The sequence below is a fragment of the Triturus cristatus genome, chromosome 1_1 (genome assembly GCF_964204655.1).
Source record: "Triturus cristatus chromosome 1_1, aTriCri1.1, whole genome shotgun sequence".
In the NCBI taxonomy this organism is placed as follows: Eukaryota; Metazoa; Chordata; class Amphibia; order Caudata; family Salamandridae; genus Triturus; species Triturus cristatus.
The window spans coordinates 1,305,321,484-1,305,349,483 of NC_140579.1; the positions used below are offsets into that span (position 1 = coordinate 1,305,321,484).

Genomic DNA, 28,000 nt, shown 5'->3' on the forward strand with positions numbered 1-28,000 from the left:
GTGGTGCACGACCGAGATGGCCGCACGCCTGTGAGGCTCCAGCCTTGACGAGCAGGAAAATATACTTTAACCACATCCTGCAACGTTGAAGTGAATGTTAGAAGTCACCGCGAGCTGCCTGAAGTGCTGCTGAGTCCGGAGATACCGAACTTGCGTGCTTAGCCTGGAGGGGTGCCTGGGGCGCTGCTGGCGTTTCTGCAAGCGGAATACTGCATTCCGGTCTGGAGCCTGAGGGCGGACGTTCGTGCTGGGAAAGCCAGAGGCCGCGGTGGCGGGAGAGAAAGCATCTTCGTGGGATGCGCGTTGGAATCTGGCATCCGCCGTCTTGTTTATCGGACTACTGGCGCCTGGAGGTGGGTGCATGTACAGAGGCGCGTGTGAACACTGGCACTGCCTTTTATTATCGGGAGATACGGACGGAGCTGCTAGATCAGGCGCTGAGGCTATGAGACGCGCGACGCTGCGGAGCAGGCGGCTCGCAGCGCGATTTCATTGAAGGCGGAGGCGGAGGGCTGATACTCGCGGGGACCCAGGGGGAGCTTCCAGAATGCAGTCACTGGCTCCCTGCATCTCCCAGTCGTTAATGGATTGAGGTCAGTGCTGACATTGATGTGCTCTCATGCGCGCTGAAAGGGGCAGCCGCCATTTTGTCTGACAGATATCTCGCAGGCTGAAGTAGGAACACAGACCCCTGGGGACCGACTGACTGTGGATTGCTGGGTGGGACCCCCATTCAATTGCCTGCGGTGCGCTGGATCTGTGGCCCCTGTTGCGCTCATGAATATTCCTTGTTGCTAACTTTGAGGCACAGACTGAGCCCGGCGGCCATTTTGTGATGGTTGAGCCTCAGTGAATTCACCTGGCTGGAAGCGGGAGGGTAATCCCCATTGGCAGTGACGGAGAGCCTAGAAGTTTCTCACCCCTCTGGGATCCCTGTGGTGCACTGAGCTTCCCTGGAGAGCCTTTTGACAATTGGTGCCTCTGATTTGACATTGTTCTGCAGGCGCACTGGTGCGACCCCTTGTCTGCATCCTTGGTGGGTGCTACGCTACCGCTGGGGGAGCTGCCTGCAAAGCAGATTGGCCAGATCTTGCTTAATTTGTCATCGTGAGTCCTGAGTTTGGGCACGCACTTGCTGGCGCTGTCAGCCATACTCTGCGGGTGGCAGGCGCCATCCCTGATTCGCTGTGGTCACTGATGCTGACGGCACCCCTGGAGTTCCTGGTTTGAACCACTGCTTTGTTTTCAACGCTGCAAGATGTGACGCACGGACACAAAACAAACTAATCTCCCATTTGAAATGCATAAGGCACCCAGATCGACCTCGCAGGAGCATGTTGACTCGGATGCCGCGGAAGCGCCTGGAGACGACTGGAAGGCCCTTCTGTTGGGTATGAAGCAAAGCCTCACGTCTATAGGCACTAAGATTGGCACAATGAACATGCGCATGGAAGCTGTGGTCAACAAACTGGATTAGCATGAGCAGCGACTAACAGAAGCCGAGACTAGGGTTTCGGATCTCGAAGATGGCGCTGCCTCAAGCAGGGGGCAACTATCGCAGATGGACAAGCTGCTCAAGATTATAGCCGATAAAAACGAAGATTTGGAGGCTCGCTCCCGAAGAAATAATGTCCGCATCCTTGGCCTGGCGGAATCCACCAATGTGGGCCGCATGGAGGACTTCATTGAAAAGTTGGTTGTGGATCTATTTGGCAGGAAATCCTTTTCAGCGCATCTCACGGTGGAAAGCGCGCACAGATCTCTAGGGGCTTGCCCGCCTCCGGGAGCACCGCCAAGACCGGTAATAGCCCGCTTTTTTAACTATCGTGATAGGGATGCGGTCCTGCGTCTGGCTCACAAAAAGAAACAGTTTCAATATGAGAACACTACATTGGCGTTCTATCCGGACTTCACGCAATCAGTTCAAGATGCCAGGCGCAAATTTTCTGCTGTCAAGAAAAAGCTTCAGTCGCAGGACATCCCTTATGCAATGTTATACCCGGCGAGGTTGAAGATCACACATCAGGGTAAGCAGCACTACTTCCAAAACCTGCAGCAGGCTGAAGACTACCTTAAATAGCATCGCCGGGCGGCGTCCAAGGAGCTGGGGGCACGGGAGCGCGCCGGGTCTCACTCTCCGCTGTCGGACCCCGACTAGGACCTGTGATTGACAATGGTTCTCCTGTGACTCTTCTTGATCCTATGCTATTGCTGAATGGTTCGCAGCTGGTGATGTATTATTATTTCTTATGTTATTGGTAGACTGTCCTGCTCGGCATCTCCCCTCTGTCCCGCGGTAACTGCCCGCTTTCAAGCGGAGCAGTGGGTGGGTGAGAGTAAGGAGGGAGAGGGCGGGTCGCGGGCCCCCGGCGTTTCCACACGAGGGCATACCCCCAGTTCTATGGTAAAGAGGGGCAGTAAGTGTGGGATACTGATGGTTTCTTTGGCGGGGAGGGTTAATGTGCCCGGCATGTTGGGGAAGCCGGTGTGGGTGGTGGGAGGGAGGAACACGGTTGCAGTTTTCCGGTTTGTACAACCTATAGTAGTTCTCGATGCAGGGTTGAGTACAGCTTCTTCTAGTAGTCACACTGGCAGACACCACACGTGATTTCAGTGGGCTTAAGATTGCTTCATGGAATGTGCGAGGCCTGAATAACCCCAGGAAGAAAAGGCAGATACTTGGGTATTTAGATAGGCACCATATTACCGTGGCTATGTTCCTGGAAAAGCACCTCAGCCCTGGCGCTACGCCTTTGTTCGCTTCGAGATGGGCCTCGCACTGCTGCTTTGCATGCTACTCCAGTTATTCTCGTGGAGTTGCTATCTTATTCAAAAGGGGGGTACCCTTTGTGCCTAGTGGGACAGACACTGATGTTGGCGGCAGGTTTTGCCTCGCCTGGGGGAGGCTCCACTTCTATGATGGGACGTTTGCTAATTATTATGGCCCCAACACCAATGACCCGCAAGCTCTTCTTCGGTTATGGCATAGAATTCAAGAGATAGGCACTACCTATGTTATATGGGGAAGGGGGGGGGGACTTTAATACGACACTACAACCACGACTGGCTAGATCTCAGGCCACCTCGGCACACTCCACACTCACTCATAGCACATTGAGAGATATAGTAGCCGATAATCGTTTACTTGACACTTGGAGGCATATGCCTCCTATGCTGCAGGAAGGTACGCACTACTCAGCGGTCCATTCATCCTGGGCCAGATTAGATTACATGTTTATATCGGTTGGAATGGCGCACTGGCTGCGTGGTGCGTCTCATCTGGCCCAAACGTATTCGGACCACTCCCCAGTTGTGGCAGAACTTTATACCCCTTTGCAGTACTCCCCGTATAATAGTTGACGCCTCAACCCCTCACACTTGCATCACACTGTGTTTAAAGCAGAGCTGGAACAAGATATCCAAGATTTTTTGGAGCGCAATGTCGAATCGGTTCCCAGCATAACTACAGTCTGGAAGGCGTTCAAGGTTACGGTTCGTGGATGGTGTATATCCAAAGGGGGAGGCATCCTGCAAACGTTGCGCAGGGATCTCTCCAAATTGGAGGAGGAGCTTAAAACATTAGAGCAAGACGTTAGTACCAGCACTGATGGGCACGTTCTTAGAGCTACCATACGTAGCAAGCTGACTGAATATGGTGAGATAGCGGACAGGGAATGTAAATTTTGGGGGAAAACCTCACATGGCAAGGAAATACGGGGAGAGTGATCGGCCAGGGAAGGCACTGGCAGCAGCGATCAGGCCCCTAGGTTCTCCAACTACATAACAGAGATTCAAGATGCGCAGGGTAATACACACAGGAATCTCCCTGATCATTTGTCCACTTCCAGTAATTTTTATAGAACGTTGTACTCTTCCCAGAGAGGCACCCCCCTTAATCTGCCTGAATATTTTGAGGATACCGCTCTGGCCTGGTTGGGGGAGAATCAGCAAAAATGTTTAAACCTGGAATTGGAGTTAGATGAAATCACAGATGCTATTATGCAGATGAAGTCTGGTCGGGCTCCGGGGTCAGATGGGTTGCCCATAGAATTTTACAAAACCTATGCTTCGATTCTTGCTCCCATTGTGAAAGAGGTATTCTATGTGGCATTAGAGGAGGGTAGCTTACCTGGTACTATGCGCGAGGCATTAATAACCTCGTTATTGAAGCCCTCTCTTGCGACTCGAATTGACCCCTATCTCTATTAAACTGTGACCCTAAAATACTTGCTAAAGTGTTGGCGACCAGGCTTGGTTTGCTGATGCAGCGTTTGGTACTTCCTGACCAGGCGGGGTTCATCCCCAATCGAGCCACGTCGCATAATCTCCGAACCCTTGCTGCAGTGTTACAAGATATTGACCCTCACTGCTCGGCGGTATTCCTCGACACCACCAAAGCGTTTGACTCCCTGGAGTGGGACCTGCTTGGTATATTGGAGCGCATGGGGATGCCCTTTACTTTCCTTAACTGGATACGGTTGCTTTATAGCCGGCCGGTGGCATCAGTGCTCTTAAATGGGGCCAAATCCTCCCCCTTTGCTATCTCCAGGGGCACGCGCCAGGGGTGCCCCTTATCCCCTATTTAGTTTGCTCTTTCCATTGAACCCTTAGCAGCGAAGCTACGGCAACACCATAATGACAAGGCACTGATCTAACCCACTAGACAACTACTTATTTCGTTATATGCAGATGACATGACGTTATATGTGAGGAAACCCCATGTCAATCTGAACCCCATACTACGGGAGATAACTAAATTTGGCGCTATATCAATTGGTCAAAATCTGCTGTGTTCCCCCTAACAGAAAATACCCTGCCATACCAGCATGACTACCCCCTAATATGGGAATCTGATGAATTGAAATACCTGGGCATCCGTATTACTAGAGATAAGGAAGCGTTAATGAGAACCAATTATGTTACGGCCATAGATAAGATAGCTGATAATGTCACCAAGTGGTTGCGCCTTCCCCTCTCCATGGCGGGAAGGATATCATTAAGATGGTGTTGCTGCCGAAGCTTTTATACCTATTTGTCAATATACCATATCACCCAGGGAGTTTTTTCTTTAGTACACTCAGATCTCAACTCACAAGGCTTATATGGGGCGGGAAGCAAGCACGCCTTAACCTAACGACGCTTATGCTGCCATATCACCAGGGGGGGTTTGAGGTCCCAGATTTTGAATATTATTATTATTGTGCACAGGCCCATTTTGCAACCTATTGGTTCCATCCGCCGCCTTTTATGCCTCATCTGGCGGTCGAAGACGGTTATATGGCCCCGACCCCTCCGTCAGGTTACCTATTTACTGCAGTGAGGGAACGAGCTCGTGATCCATCCACTGTGGACTGTACTATACTGGCCTGGCATCGGATAGCTCGCAAGTTGGGGAACCCTGTGTTATACTCTCCCAAAATGTCCCTGTCGCGAAATCCCTTGTTACGAGTTACGTGTGAGGGAATATGTCGCAAGCTGCTTGAAGGCCTCAAGTACTCCACCTGGGGGGACCTTTATATAGCGGGGCAGTTCCGCTCAAAGGAGCAGTTCTTTGGCACACGCACACCAACGGTTATGGACACATTTCTGTATACCAGACTCCAACAAAGTATTAAGGCAGTGACCCCTGATTTTCCTGCAGAGCCCATTACATTAGCTCCTTCACATGCCTTCTTACAGGCAGAACCCCCCCCAGCACGCTATATCTCTCTTATATAAACACACACAGAAAGCAATGCCAACCCACCCTATTCGGGCCAAAAGTGAGTGGGATAGGGATTTGGATACCCCATTAACAGATGACCAGTGGGAACTTAAATGCACACAGACAGAGGCCATTGCTAGCAACAGTAGGCTACGACTTATTCATTTTAAGTTTTTGCACCGGTTACATCATTCTCCGGCTAAACTTTACAGATTCTGACTTAGGGAGAATGATCTATGTGCGCTCTGTGGGCGGGAGGGGGTGGACTTTTTTCACTTGGCGTGGAGTTGCCCTCCGGTGGCAGAATTCTGGGCGCAGACGTTCGATGGAGTCTCGGACATGATAGGGGTTCGGGTGCAGCCATGCCCACTACTAGCCCTCCTGGGACTGATTCAAACTGTTAACACAAGATATAAAAAATTTCTAGCAATGGGACTGTTATTAGCAAAATGGCAGATGGCATGTCGATGGGGAAGAGACCGTGCTCCAAAGTTTAAAGATTGGATTCACTCGACCACTTGGCAAGAAAATATGCACAGCTATGCAGAACTCTTACCCACTAAGTCACGTCCGAAAGACATTTGGGGCCCATTAACCTCATATCTAATTGAGCAGGCGGCAAGGAGCAAAGAGGTAGAATGTCTGGTTGCTTTGGAGACAGGCTGCGAGGCGGAGTCTGAATCCCACTCCCCGGCCTCGCAGGAGTGGCGCCTGAGTGGGAGTTCTTTTCAGCATCCGGGTGGAGGCACTGGGAATGTGGCTTGAACACATCACAACCTTCCTGTTATGTACGTTGGGGGTGGATTTGAGGTGCCAGGACTGGGGCTTTACTATGCCTGGGATAACTGTGTATTCAGTATTGCCTTGCCCTCGTATATTCTGTGGTAAACGGTGGACTGCATCATATGCTGATATACTGAACTGACAAATATCGGACTGTATAATGAGATTCCTAACCTGCATCGAAATTATTGGCGAGGGGGGGTTAAAATCATGTTTATTCTGGTACGGGAAGGTGTTCTATACATGTGTGCTGATGTATGATATGGTGTTTCTTATCACACTGATGTACCGTACAACTCTTCAATAAAGGTTTTTCAAACAAAATTAAAAAAAAAAAAAAAAAAACATTATTTGGATTTTTTCTGTAAGTCTCATTGCCAGAGAGGGAACTGTTAAATAACTTGAGTATCCAAATTCTGCACAAAAGGCAGATCATATGCAAGATTGGTAACAAACTACTTAAGAGCCACGTAACTCTATGGGGGCTATTTGTTTTGTGCAAATTAATTCGATTGAGGTATTGTTTGGAATTGATGATGTTCAGATGACATAAACCATGCACTTAAGGAACCCCAAATTCAAACAAATGGGTGAGAACACCACATACTTCAGGACATACTCTGCCTGAAACAGAAAATGTTCCCAAAAAGTCCCACGGTTCCCTTTGCTAAGCAAGTATTAGCATGCAAAAGAAAGAAATATCAAAATGGTGGAGCTGCTATTTCGAAAGCATTCATGGATATCAAGTGGAGAGTAGGAATACAGACATTAAGTAGTCAAGCTGATCATTGAGAACTTCTGATACCTGCCATTTCCTGATTCAGCACACATTATGGTCTATTTGCTGTCCAGGAAGTAGATCTGTGCAGGACTGCAGGTCTTGGATACCTTCAGAGTTTACACTTGTGTGAATGTGCTATGTCTGTCGAGCTGAAAACCTTTTACTCCTGTTATGCCGACTACAATTAGGAAGACGTGCATGAAAAGGGTTCAATCCTACAATTTCAGGAAGAAAACAATACTAGGACTATCCATCTTGATCAGGGCCACCAACCCCATCACCAAACAAGCATTTGCAATCCAATAGGTCTCTCATTTACGAGAGTTTAAGCCATTGGCATTGTAAATGACAATGCCTTTTATTTATGCTTTATAAACCAAAACATAAATGAAAGGCATTGTCATTTACAATGCCAATAGCTCAAACTCGCGTAAATGCGAGACCTATTACATTGCAAATGCTTGTTTTTTGTTGTTGCGCCAAATACTGCAACCTTGTACCCTGACAGGTTTTGAAAACGTGTGCTGTTTGGGTGACCAGTGATTAGCCTTAGATGCGTATTTTTGTATTTTTTTTACCACTGTTTCATAGGCATAAGGTGATTAACTAGTTAAGTATGGTGTGCGTTTTTGGAGTGCTAAATGAAGTGCGCATGCTATTTTTATTTTACCACTGAACACGTTTCTTATCTACAGCTACAGTCCAGTACGTGCTCGATAACATTTCTAAATGCTCAGCCATCGTTTTCCTTTGATTCTTGTTTTGTAACTAGTATATATTTTTGCTGGGTAGGGTTTTACGTTCAACGAGGGATTGACATGGACGTACACTTTTAGTAGTCATACTATCGCAAGGTTTGTTTTAAGCCCGCATTGAATTGACAATTCTTGAAGCCACTTTTTTAGCTGCTTGTGATGTTTATTTAAAGGGAAATATGTCAGAGGATCCAACGTGCCTTCTTCAGGCGCACCTCATTCAATGATTTGCCGAGAATATAAGTTCGTGCCAAACCAGCAATCACCTCGAGGGCAGAGGACCGACAACTTCCCCCTTCGTTACTTTTGCTACAATCGCGGCACCCGCGCTTTACTTTAACATGGTTAAAAGTAAAGCGCGGGTGCCGCAATTGTAGCAAAATTAATGAGGGGGTAAAGTTGTTGGTCCTCTGTCCTCGAGGTGATTACTGGTTTGGCTATAGCCAGCACGCATAGGGGGAGGATTCAGGGAGCTGCTGGAGTCCTTGGATGGTGGTTCGAGACCCAGTCTTCATGCCCTCAGCCTTTCATCCTTCTGAGGCCGTTTGGATTGGTTGCAATTCCTACGGGCGCTCAGGATACATGGGCGGGGGGTCGGGCACTGTCTGGGGAGGGGTGAAGAGGGAAGCAGCTCTGAGGCACAGAGTGCCTCGCCCGGCAGAGTGTATAAGTGTTCCCTAAAACTGTCTCGAGCTGAAGCTGCACCGCTGTTAGCACTGGGATGCCCCCGGGTAGCCATGTGCTTTAGAAATGCTTTTTCATTCATTCAAGTCAGGCGGAGCACTGGCACCCCGGAGCTGGCCTAGCTGCCGATGCATCCGTGTGCCATCCCTGCCCCGTGGCTCCCTCAAGCAGCACGGTTAGCAGCTGCTCATGCCCTCTACAGCCATCCATGTTTTCACTCAATGTCGGCGGCATCGCTCCCAGTAACCTTGTAAACAATGGTCACATGGTTGCTGGGAGCGAATCGTGCGTCACTATCGGGTAATGGCTAGCTGTCCCCGCCTCCGTATCAGCCGTGGCCGGAGTAGAAGGGAAGAGCGTGGCTAACGCCAAAGCAGGAGATAGCTGTGCGGCCACCATGAATACTAAGCTTGGCGTGCCACACTTTATAAAAACAAAATACATTTAAAAAGAAAAGCATTTTGGCGGTGCGCACGATAAAAAAGTTGCGCGGCCGCCATATGCGCTTTATAAAAAAAATAATTTAATAAAAAACAAAATTTAACAAGCAATGCTAGGTGGGATGCAGATTATACACAATAAAAAAACGCACATTCACACGATAATAAAAAAGCCTACCTCTCCGTCTCCTTAGCTTCAGTGCTCTTCTATCGGGCGGGCCATTGGAAAAACACAAAGCAATAAACTCAATAAGTTACAAAATAACATGGCAGCCATTATGAGTGTTGAAGCTACCGCAATGCTAAATGGCCATTACACGAATGGTTACAAAAAAGTGCTTACCCAGTAATTAAAAGACACCGTGTAACGCCGCAAGTAAAAGATCTAGTCCGGATGGGCCGTCCGAGAAGGAGACAGGGCGGTAACAAATAAGCCTCATTTTGAATCGGAAGCCAGCGTTTAGCAAAAACGATGACGTCAGCCAATAGGAATTGATTACAAGAAGCCTTGCAGAGTGAGCAGCGCATGCGCGCTGCAACGCAGGTCTGCGAGACCTAAAAGGCTGTGTGATGTACATTGTCTGTCTGAGCCTAAGAGTGCCATTGTGCTAAAGGCAGGGGAGAAATGAAGTACATTGAGCCTCACAATTGAGGTGTCTAAGGAGGCCAGAATCCAAGGCTCATCAACACGTTGGTTAGGATTCATTGGTGGCTAATGAGATGAAGGCTCATTAGCCCAACAAGAGAGATTAGTTCTGCTTCTGTGATGTTCTCAGAATGATCAGCTAGAAAAGTACAAATGTCCTACTTCAGATTATAAGTAATATTGCCCATGAGAAAGTGAATTCACATGGTTAGTGCCTTAATGCTTACATGTATTCTACGAAAATGCAAATGTTCAGGTGTACCTTAGCGTGTGCAGTTACATTTTATCTTTCAATTACGATTTTATTTTGCACCCGTTTGAAGACCGCTAAAGCCTAGTAATATTACACACAAATGTATTTTATATGAGTCTCCATCCTATAATCCTGAGTTGTACACTGCACATTTCTGCTGAACCATTCCAGTAAAGCTTAGCCTCGTTCTTAGGTTGGCACATGGAAGCAAGGGTTTTTAGAAAGCTGCAGAGTCAGCTCCTGTTGGATGTGGAGATGTACAAAGGTGTCATTTTCACCAAGGTCTTCTGATTTTCTTCTCACAAGAAGAGCTTGATGCCTGCTCATTAGGGTTCCATTTAATCACGTGTTCTTGCTTTGATCTACTCAAATTGAGAAAAAGTGTGCAAATGTAGCAGCAAAATGTATGGATTTTTGCACTGCATTCAACAACTGATCGAGGGTGAAGCTGTGGTCCGTTGAAACGGTAGCCGCCTTGCTTATTTTGAATGCGTCCTGGCTGTTTTTGCATTAAACGTATATTATACTTGAATCTGCTGTCCGAGTGTTTGTGTTTTCTTTTACAGAACCTGGTGCACAGCGTGCCACGAATGAGCTTCAGTAGGCCAATATGGAAGTGCTGAAAGACTACGCACAATGACCCCAGAATCCAGAGATAAAGGAGTGATTTCACCAGGCGGCCCAGGGTGGGACAAGGTCCAGCATCGGACATGATGACACGGCCGGATAGCATAAGCAAGAAGAACCAAATTTAGATGAAATCCAACTGTGTCTACCATATTGCACTTGCTTGCATAGCATGTATTGTCTTGCACGGGCTCTAACATGTTAAAAGCGCACTAAAAGGTGTTGTCTGACAATGGATAATAGACGGATTGGGTAAGTAGAAATGGGAGGAGCCCTAAAACAGACTGTGTTCGTAAATCCATGGCTAAGAGTGAGGGGGCTCTAGAAATGGCGTGGAATCACGGAGAGTTTGGGTTTTCTTTTAAAGACAGAACAACCTTAGCATTCTCCAATTTTATACTTGAAATTAGCATCTGAATTGAGAGTTGGGGTGCATGCCTTTATGGACATTAAGTGGGGCCATTTGCTTCATTGTCTTAATGCGGAGACCCCTCTTATATGCGGCAGCAGAAAAACTAGCAGCCATTATTGCCTGCAATTGTGGCCAATACTAATTATGTGATTCATTCTTTCTTTCCATTTTTCACTTATGAAAAGGAAGTAGTTAATTTCGTTTCTTGTGTCAGAGCAGAACATACTCAGCTACACAAAAAGCTTCCGTTCATTTCTAGTGCAAATATCGAAACATTACTCAAAATCAATTGGAATGACTGATATTAAACAAAGGGGACTTCTTTAATTTCTGATGAAATCCTTCGCTTACACAATGTAACTGAAAGCTGTGCAAAGTCGTCTTTAATTTTCCATTCTAAAAATGCAACAACAAAAAAAGGTTTGTACAGTCGTGGTTAACTAAACATCGACAGATAAAAAAAATACAAACAGAAATTCTCAATCCTCAAATTAATCTTCTCCAACACATTTTCTACTTTTATCATCTACATCAATAATCAGGGGCGGCTCCTCCGCAATGGCGGAGGAGTTTTGCCTCACTAGGTCCAATCCAGCAGGTGAAAAATAAAACAATTATCTACATCGTTTTTTTCATTTGCTGGATCAGAGCCAACTCATTTAGGGAGGCGCAAGGCCAAGGCATGGGAAGGGGGAGGAGGAGAGCTATGTGCACTCTCTAAGTGCGCATATGTGTTTGCCCAGCCGTCCCAGGCCAGCCAAACGCACATGGGCATTTAGGTTTCTCCAGCCCTACTGCATTGAACAGCCAGGCTGCCGAAACCCCACAGACTCCCTGGTTTGAGCAGAGATTCTTTTCAGGCCGCTCAGACCAATCCCCGAGCTGCTCTCATACTATGAGAGCAGCGTGGGAATTGCACGGGGGGTCTGTCCCAGTGTATGCTGGGAGCCTGGGCCCAGGAAGAGAACATGGAGGCCTGCAGTGGTAGGCGCCTGCAGCTCCGGGTAAGTGGTTTTTGATTTTCTTTATTATTAACCCCCCCCCCAGCGCGCTCCCCCTCCTGCGCTCCCTTGTACCCCCTCCACCCACCCCACAACCTCTTCATTGTGTCGGCAGCCACTGCAATAATCAAGTACGTCTACGCTCCCGTACCTTGGACATGGAATCCCTGGCAACAAGAGGATTCCATGAGTCCCAAAGCCTTCCACATACAAAGCACAATCTCAAATTCCATCTCACGCATGCTGTGGGGAGACAAGCCCTACACAGGATCTTAGCAGCCAGACTACATCCTCTCCCCCTTAAAGAATTATACCCTACCGGGTCAGCAAGGCCAGTGATCACGGAGTGCCGGCTTTGTAAATACAAACGTGAGTCTTTGGCCCACATCTTACTTTGCTGCCCGGCTCTGCGTTCAGCCCGCAGAATCTATCTCAGGCCCATCTTGCTACAACTGGGGACTCGCACCGCAAAGGAGGCAGTCCATCGACTTTACACACTGGACATAGTGAAGCATATGGCTATTTTTGGCAAATTTGTACAATATACCCGCACAAAGTTGATGGACACTCCCCCCTAAGCAATCAGGGAGGCACTCATGCGGAGGCTGCCTATCATCTTTTATTACCTGACTAGTTTAATTGAAGCATGTAAAAGAAACATTTTAACAACTGCTGCATACACAGATTTATCTCGTTTTAGACCTTGGATTTTAGACCTCTAGATTTTAATCCTACTGTTTTCTTTCAAATGCAGTGTTCTTCTTTTCTATTGTAATGGTTTTGAGTAACCACGCAAATAAAGTTATTCATTCATTCATTCATTCATTCACTGCAATAATCACTTGACGAACAAACAAAATGAAGAATGGGGTAATTGTCCCAAGCCTAAAATAGAGGAGGTGTGAAGTATACCATAATTAACTCTGCTGCACATTCCAATAAAAATCCAAAATACCAGAAAGGATCTCTATTGCTACATATACAAACATGCTACAGGGATCACACTTATGGTATATAAATATTAGAAAACATTTCCAGCATAATTGACCAATGCTAGGTACATGAATAATTAATAAAGCAATTGTCTCTAGGATCATCAATGTGGCAATGCCCAGCTCCAGGCTCCTCAGACCTCACCCTCTCCAGCCTCAAGCACCTCTCCCCCACATCAGCCTTATGGGCATCTTGCATGCAGCAGCATGCCTCACATCAATGGCCTGAAGAAATAGGACCAAATCATCCCCACTTTGACATAAGTATATTGGCTCTCCTTACCAGCATGCACCACCTTCAATACCAGCTGCAGCATCAACAAATACATCATGACCAGCACTCACACATACCTGGCAGACAAGTTCCCCAGTTATAGTGGCTTTCAGCACAACCGCAAACAGAACACCACCAGACTGGGGTGCAAAAAAAAAACCAAGGCAACAGGCGTTCTTCATCAATGCACCTAGGAACAAGAATGATATTCCCATATTCATCAGCCCTGCCCTGCTCTTACTCCAATTTAGACAGAACTGAAGATGCACATCTTTAAAGAACACTACATCAACAAATGCAGTAACAGCAGCAGCAGCTCCTCCGCTACGGCAGAAGAGCAACGCTCCCACCTCAAAACAGCAGGAAAGGAAAAATAAAACAATAATAAACACGTTTTATTTTTCCTTTCCTGCAGAGTCTTGGGGGCGGGGCCTGGAGGGGTGACAGGCACTGAGGGGGAGTGTTAGTGCACGGCCTTCACTGCGCATTACAGTTTGGCCGGCCGGCCCAGGCCGGACAAAACTTCATGCGCAGTGAAGCGGTCTCCAACCACAGCTGCCAATCCTGAGGCTGTTCTCATGACATGAGAGCAACCTCAGGATTGGTCGCAGTGGAGTCTGGGAGCCTGTGCCTGCAGTGAGAGGAGCAGAAGAGCGCAATGTGGCCGGCTGCAGGTAATGTTTTTTTAAATGTACTTATTTTTAGTTTGTCCCGGGACCTCATCACCTCTCCCTCTTCCCCTCCTAGCCCATTGGGCCACTCCTCCACAACACCAGCCGCTACTGGGTAAGTCCACTTTCGTTGAGGGAAACCAGCAACCTCGTCAATAACACGCTGTGTCTTTGACTTGAACCCTGTACAGCGCTCATTAACTACATTTATGCTATAGAACCATCACATAAGACATCTTGATTATTGGAAGAATGCTTGACATGATGGACGTTGTCTCTTCACTGAACTGTAATCTTTATGGCCTTTCAAGTGGCTTCGTGAGTAACTTTAACACCTAATAACTGTGGACACTTCACTAAAGTGAGAAGGGAGTCCAGAACGACTCTGCACTGTCACAAGAAGAACATTGACCATGTCAAGTTTGTCAAAGACCGCAAGAAGTTAAATCTAAAAGCACCCTCTACTCCATGCTCTGCAAGTGACTGAGGGGACATTTTCAGAGCTAGGACACTGTGGCTATCTAGGTGTACCAGCCCATCCTTGTACATCAAGTGTTGATTTGCTGTACCGATACAACCTTTTCTTCATACACCGACAGGCGATGCTCATCAGAGGGACGCAGAACGACTGTAGAGAGCGCACTCATCCAGATCAGTAAAAAAGAAGGTCAAGCACACCTACAAGAGATACATCAAAGTCATGGAGATTTATGCGCTTATGCGGCTGCCTTCAGAACAGCATGTACTTTCCTTGGGGAAACCCTTTGAAACCTGTAATTGATCCCAAACTGCATGAACTAAATAAATCTACAAGACTTTGATTTATCCAATTTGTGGCCCAACGTACGTATTAGTCCGTTTCAAGCCTGCAGAGAATAAAACCCCCCAATGAAATGAGTTTTTCAAATCTTACTTCCACAATGAAAGTAAATGCGATTAGGTTGGTAGGCCGTGTTTCTGAAATTACGAGATTTTGCTTCTTGTAGGATGCATGCAGTCATGAGTGGAGGTAGAACTTAGGATAAATAGATTAAAGTTCAGCAGCTGAGTCTTAAAACTCATGAAGGGGTTTTGAGCTGGTAGGATAAAGACTAACTGCTACAGAGCTATTGCCATTTGTAGGTGGCAAGCCTGTTGAGGGTGATGAGGTACCCAGACACAATAGGCAGGCAAAGTGATGAAAAATTAAAAGGATGCATCAGGAGACAGAAGCAGTGTAAAGTTGCTAGTGGTAGAGGCATGAGGGATCTGGCCTACTTACCTTGAGACCATTCATGAGGTAACCATCAAAATGGCAGAAGCAAGTATCCGATTGCAAAAGTACCGCTTTGAGCACAATGACATAGGTACGAGTTCCAAGTTTTATGAGGTGGCTGGACACTAAAAATACTGGTGGGCGGTTCGAGGGAGTGCAGGGGGGGGGGAGAAGGGGCCAGCGGGAAGCATGCGGGGGGAGAACGCGGTGGCAGGTTAATAATGAAAAATAAACACTTACCTGGTGCTGCCGTCCACCTTGTGCTCCTCTTCTGCGGTTCCTGTCTCAGGAGTCCCTGGGAAAGCATCACGACTCCCACCACGACTCCCATCCAATCCACTCGCTGCTCTCATATGAGAGCAGAGCGGGGATTTGCCAAAGCGGACGGAAAAGACGCTCAGCTCAGGACAAGGAGTCTGTGGGGTTTCTCCAGCCCACCTGTTCAATACAGCCGGGCTGGAGAATCCTAAGTGGGCATGTGTGTTTGGTCAGCCTGAGACGGTCAGCCAAACACACATGCACTCCTCCTCCCCCTTCCTATGCCCCAACCTGACCCTGCTCAGAGCTGGCAAATGAAAAATAAAACAATACTAATATATCATTTTATATTTCACTTGCTGGCTCTGAGCCAGTGGGGTGACGCTCCTCCGCCAGAGGAGCTGCTGCTGAGCTGACCGCACTTTGCAATCCAGGCTTGAAAATGATAACTGGCCATAGGAGACAGTGGGTTACTGGAAGCCACACCCACCACCACTAAACATTTACCTATAAAGTAGTCTCAGCGGAAATTTGATGAAGTCGCTTGAAGAGAAAACAGACCTGTGTGATGCTAATGTGGACACTTAAATAGAATTAACATACAAGTTACTTACCTCCGGTAACAATGTATCTGGTAGAGACGATTCTAGCCGCAGATTCCTTAACGTAGAATTATCCCCAGGCGTGAGACTGGACCCGGAAAACTTTCTTGTCCCAGCATCTCTGCGCGCCGGGGGGCGGCAACACGCGACTCCGCCCCGCCGTCTTCCACGGGCGTGACGTCAGCGAGGTCACATAAGCCCCACCCCGGCGCGCTGTCAGTTTGCTTCGGAGAACTTTTCTGCGCCACAACGCAGAGCCATCACAATAAATCTGAGGAGAGCATGGGAACAGTGTGCGAAAAAACAGAGAAACAGAAGTAACAAGGGGTGAGGAACAGTACCAGGTGGCACCAAGGTACCAGAAAGCTATAGCAGCTAAGCCATAGCAGGGAAAGAACAGAGCACCACTTTGAGGAACAACTGTGCAAGCCAAGGCGACAGCACCAGTCAGCACTAAAGTACCAGAAGGCCAAAGCAGCGAAGCTATAGCAGGGAAAGAGCAGAGCACCCCCCGAGGAACAACCAAGCAAGTCAAGGCAATACCCATCCTGGAGGCACAAGTATATGAAAGCACTGGAACAGAACGAGAGAGAGAGGCTGTAACCACAAACCACACAGTGAAGGGTCATAAGCCCAGAACAGAGGAGCAACAGCAATACACCTCCACACCACACAGTCAAGGAGGGCCAGGCCCCCTGAAAGGAGCAGGAGGCCAAAGGACAGGTAAAGAATCCCCAACACAGAAGACCGCAAGGGGATCAAAAACTCCAAACAAATAGAGGGAAAAAGAGCAAAAGGAGACCCCTACACTGGAGAGAAACCAGCTGGAGGGAAGCAAAGGTCCGCAGCAACCAACCATCCCTGTATCAAAAGAAAGAAGGGGGGATGGAACCATAAAACAGAACCAGACAGCCTGACCGGAAGGAAGCGAAGAGGACACCCACAGAAGACAAGCCACCCAGAGGGAGGCGAGTGCAGAAACCCAAGCAGAGGGTCCTCGCAGAACGGAGAGAAAGGGCGGGTTGTGAAGGAATCTGCGGCTAGAATCGTCTCTACCAGATACATCGTCACCGGAGGTAAGTAACTTGTACATCTGATAGAGACTAATAGCCGCAGATTCCTTAACGTAGAATAGATACCCTAGCCATATCCAGAAGGGAGGAGGGTCTGCGAGAGAATCTCCCCAGCAGGAGAGACACAGGGCCCCAGCAGGGGACATGTCACAGGTACAAGAAGGGAAGGCCAGGAGACCCCACGCCCAATCAAGGTAGGACTGCCCAACACCCCACAGGGGCAGACAGCGCCCGAAGGGCCACAAGGAACAAAAGAAGCACCTTAAACCCCAGGAAGAAGAGGCAGAACTGGAGGCAGGGCCCACTGTAAGAAACTCACACAGTGATGGGAAACAGCCAAACACACCTCGGCCGCAAACAGTGAGCAAGGCAGGAACGGTCCCATCGCTAATAGCGCAGGCGTAAGAAGAAAAGCACAGATGCACAAAGCCCCAGCGGAACCAGAGGCAGGTGCACAAGGGAACACATTAAGGGCCACGATGGTGAACCAGAACAAGCAGGCAGGTGCAGTCATGCGCAGCCAGGAGCAGGCAACACCACGAAGCAGCGCATCAGATCAAGCCAGGCGCAAGCCGAAGACAGAGGTCAGGGAGGGCCAGGACACACCCCAAGGGAGGGGCGGTTCCGAAACACACACTGACCCATGAAAGAAATGGGACCAGGCAGAAGAAAAGGAGGAGACACGGAGGACGGGCCCAGACCGTCAACCAGGGCACATCAAGCCAAAGAAAGCCAGTCCCTCTGGAACACCAGATGGAGGACCAGGCCGAATCGCCGGACAGAAGGGCGGAATCGCCACAACACCACGCCGCAGACAGCAGGCCAGACCTGTCGAGCGACGTAGCAAACCTGGAGAAGGACAGACCTGGGCGCAACGCACCAAGACCATTGCAAGAAGACCGCACCAGCGATATACCGTAATGCCAAGGAGAGCAAGGAACCCGAAAAGGGTGACCACCCCGCCCCAGCACATGACAGAGCTATGTAATAGCTACAAGTACCCCACATAGGGTATGCTACGTCCCAAGAAAATATGGGAACACCTCTTAGGTAAAAATTCCGCAGCAGAGGACAAACAGAAAAGCCTACGGGTAAAAACGCAGACGGCTTGCCAAGCAGCCAATAAAGAAGACACAAAAGGCCCAATACAAGGACCTATACAGGCTTACCAACAGCCCAAACCACAAGGCAAAAAAAAGGGGGCTGAACCAGCAGCCAACAGCACTGAAGAGCCAACCGAAGGACCCTGAAGGGCCAACCGAAGGACCCTGAAGGCACACCAATCACACAGAACACACAACTGGGGCTACTGAACACTAGACCCCAGAAAACAAGGGGAGAACACCTCCCAGAACACAGCAGAGGACCAACATCCAGGTTCGAGGAGGAGGAGGAAGACGAAGTCCCGCAAGGAACCGCTGAATGGCAGAATCCGCAGGGGCGTGAAACAAAAGAGCACCATCGAATGGGAGGTCAACCAGACACTCCCTAACATTCTCAGGGAAAACACTATCCTTCAGCCAAGCATGGCGACGGAGGGCCACTGAAGAAGCCATGGTGCGACCAAGCGCCTCAGAGACATGTAGAGCCGAGCGAAGAATAAATGCCGCCAGCTCCTGGCCATCCAACACATGGTGCCGCAGATCAGCGCAGGCACCCTCATGAGAAGCGCAAGACAGAAGGAACTCCGCTGAATCCCACAAGCAAGAAGTGGCTCTGGCCAACACACACAACGTGTTGAGCGCCCACAAGGCAGCACTGGAGGAGGCGAAGATGTTGCGCCCCCATGAATCTAACCACCGGGGCTCCCGTGACGAAGGAGACAACACCGATGGCAAGGAGGGAAAGGCAGTCTGCAGAAGAGGCCCCCTGGTAGAAGGGTGGAAGGAAAGGCAGACAGGATCATGCGGAGCAGGACGGTGGCAGAGTGGCTGGGGCACCGGGTCCCCCGTGGCAGGATGCTCCCAGGTCCGCCAAGAGAGAATTATGTAGCGAAGCTTCGAAGGGAAGAAGCAGCTCCCGTCCACCAGCACTGATGGAGAACCTCAAGCAAATGATCTGCGGGGAAATGGGCAGCTGGGTCGCCCATGCGCAAAATCCCCGCGGCCGTGGAGACAGCCCAGGCGAAGGCAGCACTCGCCTCCATAGGGCAACGCTGTGGGGAGAGCAATTCCTCCTTGGGCATCGACTGTAAGCTAAGCTGACCATCCCCCAGCCCAACCGGAGGAAGAAAAGGCTAAGCCCGGAATGGGGGAAGGTTGACCGACGAGTGGGGGGCCTGAGGCGCCTCCAGGGAAAACTGTGGGCACGGGGACGGGGAAGAGCCCCCCTTGGAAGACGCCGGGGAAAAGGCCACGACGCGGCGCCCCGTCTCCGGGGAGGAAGAGACAAACAGTTGCCGAACCTCTGGAGAAGAGGGGGCCTCCGAAGCCGAATCAATGATCCGACGCCGGCACGGCGCCGTGGAGTCCGCCACCGGCGTCAGCTCAACGTCAACCGGTGCCGAAGGGGACGCAGAGACGACCACTGCAACAACTTGCACAGCTGCGGGCGGGGGCGGAGCCGGGGCAGCCAAAGAACGGCGCCGAAATGGCGCTGACTCGACCTCCGACGAGGCAGCCGCCTGCGTTGAGAGATGAGGGGGGCCCGGGGATGTGCCCCGGCCCCTAGTCAGCCCCTGTGGCGCCGCCAAGGCCAGCAGCCGCCGGCGCCTGAGCGGTGTCAGCTCGGCCTCGGACAAGGCCGCGGCCTGCCCAAAGGACCGAGGGGGACTCGAGGACGAGCCCTGAGTCCCGGCAACCTCCTGCGACACCACAGGGACCCCCACAGTGGGTATGCGGCAAGGCAGAGATGCCGTGGTCCGAAGGAGGGAACCCCGTAGGGCTGCACCCCGATGACACCACATCTCCAAGACCTGAAGCCAAACCGGTCGGAGCCGGCCACGACTCTGCAGAAGGCCCCGCACATGGCAAGGGATCCGCAGACGTCCCAGGAAGAGGAGGAGGAGCCAAGGAGGTCTCTGCAGGGCCACAGCATAGGCCTCCATTTGGGCCCTGGTCGCCCCTATGCCGGGAAACAGCGGGTAGGGTGGCGACACGCGAGGCCGGAGAACCCGCACGCCCCACATGACGGGGACCGGGCCTCGGGGACAAACTGCGCCACTTACCAACAGGCAAGCGACGAGAGGGACGATGTCCGAGACGGAAGCAGTGGTTCTTGAACCCGTCCGCAGGGGACGGACGCGGTGACGACGCCGACCTGGACATGCGGGCCGAGAGGAGTTTCATCCGGCGCTCCCGCCGAGACTTCAGCTTCATCTGCTGACAAGCCTCGCAGTCCGTGGAGTCATGGTGCTCCCCCAAACACCACATACAAATAGGATGAGGGTATGTCGCCGACATCTGGCGCGCGCAAGACAAGCACGTCTTGAAGCCCGAAGGCATTCGCACACTGCTCCCAAAAAGAAACGCAAAGCGTGAAAAGAAGGCCTGAAAACAGGCCAGAAACACGATCCGGATCCGCGTTGCACGCGGAAAAGAAGGAAACTGACGTCAGCGCGTCGGGTTGGGGCTTTTGTGACCTCGCTGACGCCACATCTGCGGAGGACGGTGGGGCAGAGTCGCGTGGTGCAGCCACCCGGCACGCAGAGATGCTGGGACAAGAAAGTTTTCTGGGTCCTGTCTCACGCCTGGGGATAATTCTACGTTAAGGAATCTGCGGCTAGTAGTCTCTATCAGATCTTTGATTAAGCAATTTGTGAATACGCAAGTGTAGAACAATACTGAGATCTAGAGGTAGAACTTGAGAAAGAATAACGAAGCCCACAGATGTCAGAGGGAGGTCACTGATGAATAAAAAATCCTACGCTGTAGATACATAGAATAGAGAAACATATCAGCCAATGATAAGGAGGCTCTACTACAATGGATACTGACACTAGACCCAAGAGGCAGAACCATCTTCAGAGAGGAACAGATGGCAACAATTTATAGTCAAAGAAAACACAAGAAGATGATGGACGGAATGTTGAAACTTTTCAAACAGTCACCCTCAGTCACAGATCTTGTGAAAATCGCAGATGATCTCTGTTAGCATGAGCTGAAGCCATTTTGGTTGTGGCATTCATTTTTGTTAGCCATGTGCTTCTTCTGTCTTCACTGTTGCTTGCCTTTCTATTCTGCTTGAGTCATCAATTGTAGTTAACTCCTTCAGTACTGAGCAAGAGCACTGTGTAAGCTCAGAAAGGCCTGTAGCTGTTAGAATGCACCTGTTTTAGAGAGTAACTGTAAGGCTGTTTCGACTGATTTAAGCAGTTCTGTTTCCCCCTCCCACTTTGCTGACTAAGTAATATTTGCCTGCCCATGTTAGTCAATAGCTATTCCTGTGTATGCCTGAACCTCCCCTTCGAGTCTCCATGCTTACTCAGCTGTAAACAGGGTATATAAGACCCTTGGTTTCTGTATTCCATGGACCACCTCCTGCAGTGCCTGAGGGTGCTGTGTTGATGTAGTCCCACTCATGAGAGATTAATAAACTTGTTATTTGATATTCCAGCTTCCGTGCCAATCTCTATTTTATTGGTCTAAAGACCTGTGACCAGATAAGGGTGAACCCCTGCACCAGTGAGCCACTAAAAAGGCTCACTTCCACAAATTGGTGCCCGACTCGTGGGGCTCATCGGAGGCGCAGGCCATCATAAGGAGTGGTCTTGATGGAGGACAGGAATCTACTGAGGAGGTATCCTGCACGAGGAGACCCTTTGTCTTTGCAGACCGATGTGTTTTTCCAGTTTTCCTGATCTGACCCTCCAGGTGTTGGCCGGTCCCGACCGAGATCTCCTTTGGCGTAAGTGACCATTAGGTCGACCCAGAGCTTGGCAGGTGGAGGTTGGAGACTTTGGTTTGGTAAGGTCGCTGAAGCGACACTCTTGTTTAAGATTTGCTTGGCCAAGATTCTGGTTTTGTTGGATTTGTCTATTGCAATAAACAAAGGCAGGTAATGAGGAGATGTGTTGTCTCCATTTTTCACATACTTGAGATAAATACTATTTAACTATAATATTATATTTTGTTATAATATTTTTGGCATGCCTGCTCCTAGCACACTTCGTAGAATGTGTTGCTGTCTTGGTGGTACCAATATGGATCTAGAAAGTAGTCAGCCGGCTCCCCCAGAGGGGACACCTAATAGGTTTATGTACATTAAATATGGTATTTCTTCCATAATGTATAGTACACTATGGAACAAATATACAAAAAAGGATCCTGATCTACGATGGCCAGTAAATGGGTCATTTGATTTTAAGAAGATTCAGTATTTTGAGCAGTGTCTGTCTATGGAACAGTGTTTGGGCGGTTTACTTGTCCTGGTGCAGTCTCTGGACTGCTTTTGAGAGCTCTTTTGTTTGTAAATATGATTTACAATTGGTTTGGTTTGAGTACAGTCTGTGGGCTGCCTCCTGTTTTTGTCCTGGTGTTGATTTGTGGGTTGATTGTGTGTTTGAGTGTCTATGAGGTTTGTGGACTGACACCCGTGGTAGTGTTTGTGAAGTACTTGTTTGAGTGAGTAGCGACTGTGCTCTTTGTGTAAGGATGGCTTGCCTGAGCAAGCTGTGTTGTGTGTTATGAGTATGTAGCCCCTTCTTGAAAATGTTTGGAATGAGCTCAATTTGGTTTGTTGTCGTCATTGTGTTCTGCAGATGCCATTGGAAGACTTACACTTTAAATTTCAAAGAATTAATTATATAAAATGTGTTAAGTAGCTGCACGCTACTATGGAAAGTGAAGCAGTAACAAAGTATAGATGTGTGAACATTCAATTATATTGGCACAATGGTAAAAAAAAATGAATTAAAACTCAATAGGAAAAAGTAGGCCTCACAGAGAAAAACGAATTTGTGTGTTTTACACAACTAGGACTTAACAAAATTAAAAATAGATGTCCAACAATTTGTTAGTACTGCCTATCAGCTGTGCAAAATGTTATAGCACTATCCTTAGATATATCATTTTAAATATTAAAAGGCTTTCACATTATATGAGTAATTGGTTGCTGCTAAAATGAAAGCGTCCTCCTTTTACCACACTGCAAACGATAGATTTTGACTGGCTTGGAATGCCTGGTTTTCAATAGAAAGAACTGAGCCTCATTCCCAGCACCAGAAAAAGAGCTTTTAACAGCTGTTCAAACTGTCTGTCTGAAGGAAGCTGTCAGTCAGAGCAGAGGGAGGCAATGAGTGGTTTATCAACTTTTTTGGGTTTCTGTAAGGACATTAGAATACAGCACATTGATTTCATATTGGAAACAGATAGGATCATAAGGGGCTCTGTGACATTAATTGTCAGACAGGATTTATCAGTCCAAGAACACAATGCCTTCTCTCCTGAAAATAAATGTAGAAGCTAACACCTGCCGGTCATAAAACACAGCTAAATAAATAAGACAGGCCTTACCCAGGCACAAGCTACAAATAAACACTGTGGCAACTAGGTTTTAAGTTAGTACAAAATGGCATGAAAGCACGTGCATTAAAGACTATTAATTTTGAGAGTTATAAGTACAGCTTCATTATTTTGGATAACAGAGAAAAGATAAAAGTAAGGACTTTCTTTCCTGTTGCTTTCTGTGGATCTGATGGTAAATAATTACTACTTTTTAATAGGTGAAGCAAACATTCTATGTTTCAGTAAAGCTTCTGTGCTTAGTTTCAAATAAGTTTTGTAAGGGTTATAAATAAATGCATTTAAAGACAAAAGGAAAGGAATGAGGCCTGCTTTTCATATGTAGAAACAACAAAAAGGGTTAGTAATCATTATTCAAAAACGACTACATGAAAATAATTATTAAAAGTCATTGCACTAAAATCGTTTTTGATTATTATGATCTTTATAATGTCTAATAACACTACTGTGAAAATTCAATAATATTTAGTAATGTAGAAAATTACCCTGTGCAAAGTGTGCCAAAGTGTGCATTAAGATTTCAATGTCTAAATGGTTAAATATATTGTGCATCAAAATTAAAAAGGTGAATATTAGTTTCTCTAACAATGACAATCTTATTGTATCTTAGTGACAAACTAAAAATTTTTTTTGTAGTATGGCCTAATGGCTGCAGTCTCAAATACAATTACAAGTTATACAAAAAGAGTAGCTCTAGAGACATGTGAATTACATTGCACGCCTTAATGCACAATAGTTCTGGGTACATTATGGCATTCTGAAAACTAAACTTTTGAGCCAGTTCTTTAGGTGCTAGAAAGCACAGTGCACAAGAATAAAAAAATAAAAAGCAAACGTTACATCCTACCTTTGGAATATCAGCACACAGGCACGGAGGAGGGATGCCCCTCAGTCATGCTTCTCGAAGAGTTACTTTAATTTGTGATGGCCACATGGAGATAACTTTGCTCAGACAAGGGACAACAGGTTTAAGGGTCAGAGGCCAAGTTCTGTATTTAGCAAACTAGCACGGTTGAAAGCAAAATGCCCACACAGGAGGGTTTATTTCTGGAAGGCTTGCTCTGGCACTTCGACCTTAGTAGACATTCCGAAGGAGGGGCAGCAGCGTCTGTGGGCCATGTGTAGCTCCTGACACAGAGGGGCAATGAAATAAAGTTTGCATTGATGCGCCACCATGTTAAACAGCACAATAAGCTAAAGGAATTGATAGTTGGTTATTGTATTGATGTATTCTAGTTAGCTCAATGTGCTTGTATAGCACAATTTACAATTTACAATGTGGTACAGTCCAATATTATTGGACATGGCCTCTTTGGTGTGGTTTCCCCTAGTTATTTACCTCCTACAAGTCTGTCCTTGCCCAGCGGCCAAAAAAGGAAAGGATTGTTGACAGGAGGTCACCTGCTTAGGTTACCTACTGTCGAAGGGGGGGGTAGAAGACTACTCCTGGGCGAATTGAGGGAAAGCAAAATTAAGTATGTATTATTGTGTCCTTTTTTCTTGGTTTATGTGCCTATTATGTGTAGTATTGTGAGCTATTCTGCGTGGAAAGTACGCAGGGCCGCTTGTGTGTTCTCTCTTTCTCGAGCCTGTCTAAGCTGTCTAGGAACGGCCATGAGACAATCGGTTGGACTCGTTTTAGTCATTCATTTCACAGGATGCTGTGAATATATGTTGGTGGTTTTTGTTTCAAATTCCCGGGTGGCAACACCATTATTGTTGATGTTATTACAGCACTACATAAGTCGCAGAGGCAACACGAGTCCCTCATTAGTTAGTCTATGTAATTAAGCTGACAGCCCTTGCTAGAGCTGGTGAATAGGTTACCTGAATATGATATTACATGACCCAGATCATGAAAAGTATGATGCATATGGTTCACAATTCTAGGAAAGATGCCCATATGCCATTAGCACACATTTTTTTAAGAACAAAATGTTCTTTGCTTGTTTTCTTGTCTGCCACAAACAAGTTCTGCTGGAAAATTCATTTACCCATTAGGTTATGTTTAATTTATCAGTTAATCATGTAATATGGATCTCTGTTACAATCACAGTTTTAGAGTTTCCAGCTACACCTATGATATGAGAGCATGGTCAGAAGAGCAAAACATGGTTGTTCTTATGCAAGGAAAATAATTTTAGAGGTGTCTGCAGTTTTGCACAATAGTGAAGGTTCACAATGTAGAAGCTGTATTCGCGATGACTTATAAGTCCAAGTTTGTTAAAAAATAATTGTTTTGAAAATTCCTTTTTCTTTGAGGTTCTTCAGAAGAATAATATAGGGGTGTTAATGAAATTGAATATCCTCTTGATTATTTGTATGCTATGTCTAAAGATTTCTGTTCTATTCACTAACAGATATATCTGCTGCCTTACAACCATTACCAGAGGGGCCCGGACATCAGATCCAGCCTGGGGATTCAGCGCAAGTCCAGCTTGGAGCTGAGGTGAAGGAAACCAGCACAGGTGGTGCTGGCAATTATAACAGCAGTGAAGGTAGAAGACCGGAAGAAACATGTACCCCTACCACTGTCGGATATTTCTTGGGTGAAAAACGGCGTCACAAATCAGGACGGAGAGATGATTCCTTGCTTTGTTCCTTTTTTCCTGATGCCCAGCTGAGAGAGACACAGACCGACAAGAACGGCAAGGAGGCTTTGCTTGAGGTGACGACCTCTGAAACAAGGGTTGCTTTAGATACTCCAGTTTCTATGCATCAGGCCTCGGAGTCCCGTTCCCCAACTAAAAGTGAGCCTGCACCTTTGTTTGTTGATAAGGAGGTGCCTGGACACACTAGGTACAATCTGCGGCCCGATGAAAGAGCAGTGTGCCAGCAGAGCAACACAGGAGTTAGGGAAGGACTTGAGTTCAGGGTACAGGTGCTGTGCCTCTGGTGCCTGTTAGATTAGAGTGAAGAATACTGGTGCACTGCCTGAGACACTGGACAGGATCATTGAGGGTATTTGCCTGGAGGGTGATTGCCCTAGCCTGAAAGAAAGACTATTTCCCTTAGCCATGGCTGTGATTGTTTTTCTGGGTTGCAAGTTGTGCAGCTCCACCGTGGAAGAAGTGAACACTTGATAGGCGATAAGAGCCTGCCTGTGAGGATCAGACGGACACAGGGAGAAGACTCCCCTCTGGCTGGTTGTACAGTGGCTTCAATTCCCCAAGTACTTTTTTGTTAGTAATGTACTCCATTTTTGAGGAGTAGCCCTTTGCGGCTCCTCGTCCTGGTCCCCCAAAACTAAGATTGTTTTCGTGACAATTATTGTGCTTGCTTTAATATTCATATTTGGAATACTGTTTTTTCTGCAAGAAAAATATTTTGTACACTTTGATAAGTACTACTCCGCCCTCCCCCTGAACATATCATTGGCCCTCATAACGAAGAACACTGGAAGGTTTATCAAGATAATGTTTTTATTTAGACATTGTATCAGACATGTGCTGTTGGCTATTTCCAAAACTGAACAAAATAGCCGCTGAAATCCACCAGAATTCAGGGGCATGGACTTGGACTGGATGGCTTTGGACCCTGTTTACCGTCTGGGGCTGGAAGTTATTATCAACCCTATGTATATTTGTTGCAATCCTTTTTTCCTGCTGCCTCTGTATTCAATGTGGCCCAACGCTCTGTTCCCTATGTATTTCTACTTGTACCTCATGTATATCAGCTAAACGAAATGTTCAGAATGTAAATGCCCGACTAGTAACTGACGAAGACATTTGTCAACTGATGTTAGTTAACATAGGTGATAACTTTCATGTTTCTTCTATTGCATAGCGGATGTCTTCAGCTAATGCTAAAAGGGCCGTCTGTGGAAATCGCAGCTAATCTCTGTTAGCATGAGCTGAAGCCATTTTGGTTGTGGCATCCATTTTTGTTAGCCATGTGTTAGCCATGTGCTTCTTCCGTCTTCACTGTTGCTTGCCTTTCTATTCTGCTTGAGTCATGAATTATAGTTAACTCCTTCAGTGCTGACCCACAGCACTGTATAAGCTCAGAAAGGCCTGTAGCTGCTAGAATGCACCTGTTTTAGAGAGTAACTGTCAGGCTGTTTCGACTGATGGAAGCAGTTCTGTCTCCCCTCCCACTTTGCTGACTAAGTAATATTTGCCTGCCCATGTTAGTCAATAGCTATTCCTGTGTATGCCTGAACCTCCCCTTTGAGGAGTCTCCATGCTTACCCAGCTGTAAACAGGGTATATAAGACCCTTGGTTTCTGTATTCCATGGACTACCTCCTACAGTGCCTGAGGGTGCTGTATTGATGTAGTCCCACTCATGAGAGATTAATAAACTTGTTATTTGATATTCCAGCTTCCG

General features: G+C 47.6%; 1 protein-coding gene and 1 long non-coding RNA gene across 8 annotated transcripts in view; one reads left to right on the plus strand and one right to left on the minus strand.

Annotated features, from left to right (window-relative positions):
* MAGI3 (membrane associated guanylate kinase, WW and PDZ domain containing 3) overlaps positions 1-28,000 on the minus strand; it is a 2,362,625-nt gene that overhangs the window by 736,841 nt on the left and 1,597,784 nt on the right. The gene's annotated exons all lie outside the window — the stretch shown is intronic.
* LOC146872012 (uncharacterized) lies at positions 2-27,993 on the plus strand. The gene is made up of 2 exons (XR_014981319.1): positions 2-593; positions 26,033-27,993. It is a non-coding gene; the product is annotated as an uncharacterized LOC146872012 (long non-coding RNA).